The 9,279-nt window shown below is 41.3% G+C and overlaps 1 pseudogene; it reads left to right on the top strand.

The window, feature by feature from the left end:
- Nucleotides 1-2,704: 2,704 nt before the first annotated feature.
- LOC133090562 (NADH-ubiquinone oxidoreductase chain 5-like) lies at nt 2,705-7,656 on the top strand (annotated as a pseudogene).
- The last annotated feature ends 1,623 nt before the right edge of the window (nt 7,657-9,279 follow it).

Genomic DNA, 9,279 nt, shown 5'->3' with positions numbered 1-9,279 from the left:
GTCTCCATTTCTTCAGCCCTCCCAAACATTCTGGAAGTGATTTAATCCTCTAAAATGAATCCTTTTCTTCTTAAAGGAGCTTGAGTGGATTAGATTCTCTGTAACTGAAAATTCACCAATATTATAAGGCATTAGCAATAGCTAATAAAAGCTCTTTGTCAGTCAGTATGCAGCATTGCCCTAATACTTCATAAAGATGATCCCATTTAATCCTAACAATCATTAGGTATTACTGTCATCTATCATAAGTGGTACAATTGAGAATCAACGTGGTTAGGTTACTTATCCAGAGCTGGTGATGGTGGTATCAAGATGGAAACCCAAAGCCCTGGTGACCATGCACCCCTCCTTGTACTTGGCTGTTCAGTTTCATTACCTTTTAGAGTAGAAACATCCAATATATTGACTTCACATAAATTCTTCCAGTAAAGAGTTAAAGAGCTCAAAGAAGCATTTAGAGCTTGATTTGCCCTCACCCCTTCAATTTATGAGCTACGTGGTATATCTGTCAGAACACTTGGTTGTAAACAGTGGAATCTGTTCTGGCTAGTTTAATCAGAAAAGTGATGTATTTCAGAATATCAGGTGGTTAATAGATTCACTGGGATACTTTGAGAAAAAAAAAGAATAGACTCAAAAGTGAGCTTCTAGCAGTAATACTCCAAATCGTGACCCAGAACCAGACTATTGAGGAAACTGTACTCACTGCCTCTGTTGGGTGCCAAATACTACAAGTTCAACGTGACTGGCAGTACGGTCCGTGCTGACTGCACTTCTGCGGCAGGAACCCAGTCTTGCAACAACTGGGAAGCTAATGCTCTCCCTGCTCCCACCTCCTGCATCTAGTTGCTCCCGTCACTCATGTCTGACTGGAAGGCCCAGCAGGTGTGTCTGACTGCGGTGCTCTGATCATGTACCTTCATCCTATCTGCAACGGAGGCTGACAATTTACTTCTGATTTCCACACTGGAGAGGTGATGATCATACTGCAGACATCTCCCCCTTTAGAGGAAGGGCATACGAAACTGATGGGGGATGAAGAATGTAAGCGATGTCCATCACAAACAGGGTTGAAGTTTAGCCCCTACTCTATTTTCTACCCACATACTGAAAGAGTTAAGGATTTACTAGTCCTGAGTGTTTTCCATCATTAGTTAGAGCTAGATACCATCGCCTCATATATTTTGAGAGGCTGTCGTTGGCTCTGCTCTAAAACAAACTGCTAGTTCAGAAGAAAAATCTTTCTTTAATGAAAGATTACGGGAGAGAATATTCACTTCACCAATTATCCATCTCACTAATGAATAAAACAAATGGTCATTAGCATGCTGCTGATTTCTCGGCTGTGCATTATTTTATTTTTTATTTTTTTAATAGATCTTTATTGGAGTATAATTGCTTCACAATACCGTGTTAGTTTCTGTTGCACAACAAAGTGAATCAGCCATATGCATACACGTCCCCTGTAATTTTATTTTTGAGCCTATAGAGGCTCCTGTGTGTTTTGTGTTTGTAATGGAATTTTTAATACACAGATGTTAGAGTAATCTCACAAAAATAATTGAAGAATTGTGAATCGGACATATAAATTTTAATCACCATCCCTTTTAATTAGGCTCATTTTCTTCTGAACATGTGATTTTCTGTAATGATTTCACTTCACTAATACTTCATAGATCTTTAAAAGGTCACTGTTAATAACCTTAATGTATACTTAGGATTTCGAAGTTCCACTTACTAGATGTACAGAAATGAATTGAGTATATCTTTCCATCAGTCAAAACTCAATTCCTTTCTCAGAGCTTCCACAGTTGGTGACTCTCCTCTGCCTTCCCTGCTGCCACTGGCTTGAAATAGATATAGTTAATACACATCCTCTCTTCAGGGAGGAACAAGGAATGCACATTTTTCTGAGAGTTAAAAATGATTTGTATTTTTCTGTATTTTTTAGAATTTTTATATGTTAATCTCTTGTCTAGATGATATCAATTAGCTGTATGGCCTTATTAACATAAGCATTTTAAGGCTTCCTTCAAATGCGATGATAGTTAGTTCTTTATTTCCATTGTTTATTAAGAACTATAAGCCTGCTTTATACTAAGAAAGAGTAAGAAAGGTAAGTAATTAATTTAAACAAATATATATAGATCTTCCTGTGAAGATCTTTGTCAGATAAGTAGCAGATACTGAGAATATAGAGAGGGGTGTTAAAGAGACCACTTAACTCAAGGTACCTGTAATTAGACAAGAAAGACAGACACATGAAGATAATTACATAAATGGACTATTAAGCTGTTACCTAACGCAAGTCCGTGTGCCCGAGGCACAGTGAGGCCAAACAACACCAAAATGTCAGGTTTATGACAGGGCCATGCAAGGTGGCTCATGCCTTAAAAACCCAAACTCCCCCAAAGCTTTCAGCAAAGCCCTTTTATAGGAAAGGTGAGGAAGGGGCGTGGTTAGTTGTTGCAAACTTCTCGGTGTCAGATCCATTTTGTTTTTCTTGAGTTCAGGTCACAATGTTCCTGTAAATCTCCACCAAACAAATGTTATTCTCTGTTCTGACACGGAAGGGCAAGGTCCCAAGGCTCAAGCTCCAGACTCTGGCTAAGAGGAGGGGGTCCCTGGGCTGGACCGTTACCCTGCCCGGGAGTGTTCGTCCAGCACCCACAGCCCAGGTCCTCCCGCCAGCGCCCAGGCCCGGATGAGGAGGCAGATCTCAGCTGGCGGCACCCCCAGGACTAGGTCCCCAGACCCCACCCAGCCGGCATCACTGAGGGAGCCAGGTGCCCAGGACCCAGCCGGCCCTCAGGCTCCTCAGGCCGCCCAAACAGGGGTCGGTCCCGAGGACCGCGACCCATGGAGACTGCCGCTGCCATTAGGTCTCGGAGGCGGGGATGGGGGAGAGGCTCACTGCCGCTTCAGGGCCCGGGCCGGGTCCGTGGGCAGCCGCGGCGAGGGCTCTGGAGCCCTGCAGGACACAGCCCTCAGCCTGCGCCCGGCCCCCCAGCTCACCCACCAGCCCAAGGCGGAAGGGCCCGGAGGATCCCAGGGAGAAGGCGGAGATCTGCCTCTCATCGTACTCTCTGCCCCGAGGACCACTGCCCGGCTGTGGGCGGAGTGGGGTCCCTAACCTCCGCGCTAAGGGTCTCCCGTTAACGGCTGTGCACCCGCCCCGCCCCTATTACAAAGCTGCTTTGTGAGCTAGATATTAATATTCCCTGTTACAAAAGCCTCACCCATCCTGTGTCCCCCCTGCCCAACTCCAGTTACATCACCTCTCTTCTTCCCTTTTAACCCAATTCTTGTGAGAGCTGCTGTCTCAAATTTTTCATCTTCTACTTTATCTAAAACTGTTTACATGTGAATTCTGTCAACCTCTTACCCTCTTGGTCACTGAAACATCTCTCACCAGGGTCACCAGAGCCCTCTCTTACTCCATCCCTGAGCAGAATTTAACACTGCTGACCACTCTGTTCTTACTGAAACGCTTGCCACTTGATTTCTGTGACAGTTCACTCTCCTCACTTCCTTTCTTTACCTTTAGACATTTCATTTGGTCCTTCTTTGCAAACTCTTCTTTTTATGTCTGTCTTTCCAGGTTGCCGTTTCTTGGGAGTTCGTCCTGGTTCTCCTCTCACTCTGTACATATTCTGGGACATTTCAACCATACCTACTGCTTAAATGATCATTTACACACCAAAGATTCTCAAAGCTCCAATATATCTTCATATCTATGTCCTGAGAGCCACACTCACTATCCAGCTGCTGTGGGCATGCTATCTGGATTTAGAAGCACCCTGGCACATCACCCTCCCACAATGTTCATAAGTGATCTCATGTTTTAGAACAGTGATTTCCAAACTTTTGGTCTCAGTATTAACAACTATTAAGCCTCCACAGAGATTTCATTACTGTGCCTTATCGCTGTAAATTTTTGTCACATAGCCTTTGAAAACCTTAAAAATTATTCACTTATCAAAACATAATAAACTCATTACACATTAACCTATATAACATTTTAATGAAAAATAACTATGTGTGGAAAGCAAAAGGCTTAGTGAGAAGCGTAGCGTTGTTTTAAATTTTTGCAACTGTCTATAATGTATGACCAAGCACAAGACAGGTGGAGTCTCATATCTGCTTCTGTATTCGAGCTGGAAACTTCTTTGTATAACTAAGAGTAAATGAGAATTAAAAAGGCAAATGACATATAAATAATACATATGGCACCAACTACGTACAAAACTTTAACCTCCTCCAGTGCTAAAATTTATTATCCCCACGATTATACTAATAACCCTGACTTGATTATCAGAAAACAACATAATTTGAATTAACACCACAACCCATAGCTTGCTAATTAGTCTCACAAGCCTGCTTCTTCTTAATCAGTTCAAAGATAATAGTCTTAATTTCTCATTAATATTCTTTTCCGACTCCCTATCTGCACCACTACTGACAATATGACTCCTACCTCTGATATTATTAGCCAGTCAATCTCACCTACTCAAAGAATCACTGACCTGAAAAAAACTATACATCACTATACTAATCATACTACAAACATTTTTAATCATAACTTTTACCGCCACAGAACTAATTCTATTTTACATTACATTCGAGGCCACACTAGTTCCTACACCTATTATCATCACTCGATGAGGCAACCAAACAGAACGCCTCAATGCAGGACTCTATTTTTTATTCTACACACTAGTTGGATCACTCCTACTGCTAGTGGCATTAGTGTAAATCCAAAACACCACGGGCTCTCTGAATTTCCTAGTACTTCAATATTGAACCCAAGTATTATCCAACTCCTGACCCAACGTCTTTATATGACTAGCCTGCGTAATAGCCTTTATAGTAAAAATACCCCGCTATGGCCTCCACCTTTGACTACCCAAAGCACACGTAGAAGCTCCCATCGCAGGCTCTATAGTCCTTGCAGCCGTATTACTAAAACTCGGGGGCTACGGCATACTATGAATTACATCAATACTCAACCCCCTGACAGAATTCATAGCCTACCCTTTTCTTACGCTCTCTTTATGAGGGATAATCATAACCAGTTCAATCTGTCTACGCCAAACAGACCTAAAATCACTTATCACATACTCTTCCGTCAGCCACATAACACTTGTTATTGCAGCTACCCTCATCCAAACTCCTTAAAGTTACATAGGAGCTACCTCTTTAATAATCGCCCATGGCCTCACATCATCTGTATTATTCTGCCTAGCAAACTCAAACTACGAGCGAGTCCATAGCCGAACTATAATTCTAGCCCGAGGCCTACAAACCCTCCTCCCCCTAATAGCCACTTGATGACTACTGGCAAACCTGACAAACTTAGCCCTGCCCCCAACTATCAGTCTAATTGGAGAAATGTTCATAGTTATATCAACCTTCTCATGATTAAACTCACTATTATCTTAATAGGAACTAACATTGTAATTACAGCCCTATACTCTATATACATATTAATCTCGACACAACGCGGTATATACACACACCATATCAGTAATATTACACCCTCCTTCACATGAGAAAATGCCCTTATGATCCTCCACATTCTACCCCTCCTACTACTGTCACTAAACTGCAAAATCATCCTGGGCCTCTTGTATTGTAAATATAGTTTAAGAAAAAACACTATATTGTGAATCTAGTAACAGAAGACTAAGACTTCTTACTTACTGAGAAAGTATTGCAAGAACGGCTGATTCATGCCCCTATGCTTAATAGTATGGCTTTTGCAGACTTTTAAAGGATAGTAGCTATCCATTGGTCTTAGAAGCCAAAAAATTGGTGCAACTCCAAATAAAAGTAATAAACCTATTTTCCTCTTTTGCCCTGCTCACACTACTGATACTAATCATCCCGATTATAATAACTAACACAAATTTCTACAAAAGTGATAAATATCCATCATCAGTAAAAAATACTGTCTCATGTGCTTTTATTACCAGCCTAGTTCCAACAATAACGTTCTTCCACACAGGCCAAGAAATAATCATCTCAAACTGACATTGAATCACTATTCAAACCCTTAAATTAACACTTAGCTTCAAAGTAGATTATTTCACAATAATATTCGTACCAGTAGCATTATTTGTTACATGATCCATTATGGAGTTCTCAGTATGGTACCTACACTTAGATCCTTACATTAACCAATTCTTCAAGTACCTACTCCTCTTCCTCATCACCATGTTAATCCTTGTTACTACCAACAACCTCTTCCAACTTTTCATTGGGTGAGAAGGGGTTGGAATTATATCCTTCCTGCTCAATGGATGGTGATATGGACAAGTAGATGCAAACACAGTTGCCCTCCAAGCAATCTTATATAACTGCATTGGAGTTATCAGGTTTGTCATATCCATAGCATGGTTTCTGTTCAACACAAACACATGAGACCTGCAACAAATTTTTATACTCGACCTAATTTCCTCAAACCTCCCCCTTACAGGACTTGTACTAGCCACAGCCAGAAAATCAGCTCAATTTGGACTTCACCTCTGACTCCCGTCAGCAATGGAGGGCCCCACCCCTGAGTCAGCCCTGCTCCACTCAAGCACAACAGTTGTAGCAGGGGTCTTCCTACTTATCCGATTTTATCCCCTAACAGAAAACAAAAAACTTATTCAAACAATAGCATTATGCTTAGGAGCCCTCACCACCCTATACACAGCTATATGGGCTCTCACCCAAAATGATATTAAAAAAATCATCGTTTTCTCCACCTCAAGCCAATTAGGCCTAATAATGGTAATAATCGGCATCAACCAACCCTATCTAGCGTTCTTACACATCTGCACACATGCTTTATTTAAGGCCATACTATTCATATGATCCGGATCCATTATCCACAGCTTGAACAACGAATAAGATATTCAAAAAATAGGAGGCCTATTCAAGGCTTTACCCTTCACCACAACAGCCCTTGTTATCTGGTGTCTAGCATTGACAGGAATGCATTTCCTCACCGGTTTCTATTCTAAAGACTTAATCATTGAAGCCACCAGCACATCTTATACCAACGCCTGAGCCCTGTTAATAACCCTAATTGCCACTTCCCTCATAGCTGTCTATAGCACCCGCATCATCCTCTTCGCACTACTAGAGCAACCCCGCTTCTGTCCCCTAACCCCCATCAATGAAAACAACCCCCTTTTAATTAACTCCATCCAACGCCTACTAATTGGAAGTGTCTTTGCCGAGTTCATTATTTCCAACAATATCCCCCCAATAACAGTCCCCCTAATAACTACACCCTTATACCTAAAACTAACTGCCCTTACAGTAACTACCCTAGGCTTTGTATTAGCACTCGAAATTAACCTCAACACACAAAACCTAAAATACATCTACCCCTCAAATTCTGTTAAATTCTCTAGTCTCCTAGGATATTTCCCCACCATCAAGCACCGTCTACCTCCTGACCTAAACCTATTAATAAGCCAACAATCAGCATCCTCCCTTTTAGAATTAATTTGACTAGAAAACATTCTACCAAAAACCACATTCCTTATTCAACTAAAACTCTCCACACTAATCTCAAGCCAAAAAGGCCTTATCAAGCTATACTTCCTATCATTCCTCATTATTCTCACCCTTAGCATGCTTTTATTTAATTACCACGAGTAATCTCCATAATAACCACAACACCAATAAACAGCGACCAGCCAGTAACAATCACCAACCAAGTACCATAACTATATAATGCCGCAATCCCTATAGCCTCCTCACTAAAAAAACCAGAATCACCAGTATCATAAATAACTCAGTCTCCCAACCCACTGAACTCAAACACAACTTCCACCTCCTCGTCCTTTAAAATATAAAATACCATTAAAAACTCTATTATCAACCCTGAAAGAAATGCCCCCAAAACAACCTATTATTAGGTTGTTTATTATTAGAAACCCAAACCTCAGGATACCGCTCAGTAGCCATAGCAGTTGTATAACCAAACACAACTAGCATTCCCCCTAAGTAAATCAAAAACACTATCAAACCTAAAAATGAACCACCAAAGTTCAACATGATCCCGCACCCAATACCACCACTCACAATCAACCCAAAGCCCCCATAAATAGGCGAAGGTTTTGAAGAAACCTCTACAAAGCTGATCACGAAAATAACACTTAAAATAAATACATGTCTTCATTATTCTCACATGGGTTCCAGCCATGACCAGTGACATGAAAAATCATCACTGTCATTCAACTATAAGAACATCAATGACCAACATCCGAAAAACTCACGCTCTAATAAAAATCATCAACAATACATTTATTGACCTCCCAACCCCATCAAACATCTCATCATGATGGAACTTGGCTCTTTACTAAGCATCTGCCTGATCCTACAAATCCTAACAGGCCTATTCCTAGTAATACACTACACACCAGACACAACAACTGCCTTCTCATCAGTAGCACACATCTTTTGAGACGTTAACTATGGGTGAATCATTTGATACATGCATGCAAACGGAGCTTCCACGTTCTTTATCTGTCTTTACATTCACGTAGGAGGTGGACTATATTATAGATCCTATGCCTTTCAAGAAACATGAAATGTTGGAATTATTCTACTGCTTACAGTCATAGGCACTGCATTCACAGGCTATGCACTACCATGAGGATAAATATCATTCTGAGGAGCAACAGTTATTACAAACCTACTCTCAGCAATCCCATACATCAGCACCACTCTTGTCAAATGGATCTGAGACAGCTTTTCCGTAGATAAAGCAACACTCACATGATTCTTCGCTTTTCATTTCATTCTTCCCTTCATCATTACAGCACTAGTAGCTGTCCACCTACTATTCCTCCATGAAACAGGATCAAACAACCCCACAGGAATCCCATCTGACACAGACAAAATCCCATTCCACCCCTATTACACAATCAAAGACATCCTAGGCACTCTACTACTAATCCTAGCCTCACTAATACTAGTTCTACTTTCACCCGACTTGCTAGGAGATCCTGACATATGGGGTTTTTTACCTTGCTGAACCCCTGAAATGGTTTCAGGGACCTCCAGGGGTCCTCCGATCACATTTCAGAACCACTGGTAAAAAGTTCTAAATAGCTGGGTTGACCCACATTAATGATTTCAGCTCGGTAGCTGTGACAGAGTATCAAAATGAATACCTAGCGCTGATAAAAGTGCAGTGAAATGAGTGAGCCTGGGCCCAAATTGGGTAAGGAAGGAAAATAAGCCAAAGAGAAAACTGTCAGTCTGGCCAAGCCAGAT

This window comes from Eubalaena glacialis, chromosome 4 (genome assembly GCF_028564815.1).
Source record: "Eubalaena glacialis isolate mEubGla1 chromosome 4, mEubGla1.1.hap2.+ XY, whole genome shotgun sequence".
Taxonomy (NCBI): Eukaryota; Metazoa; Chordata; class Mammalia; order Artiodactyla; family Balaenidae; genus Eubalaena; species Eubalaena glacialis.
The sequence above is the reverse complement of the archived record's forward strand: the minus strand, read 5'-3'. Positions and strand labels throughout refer to the sequence as shown.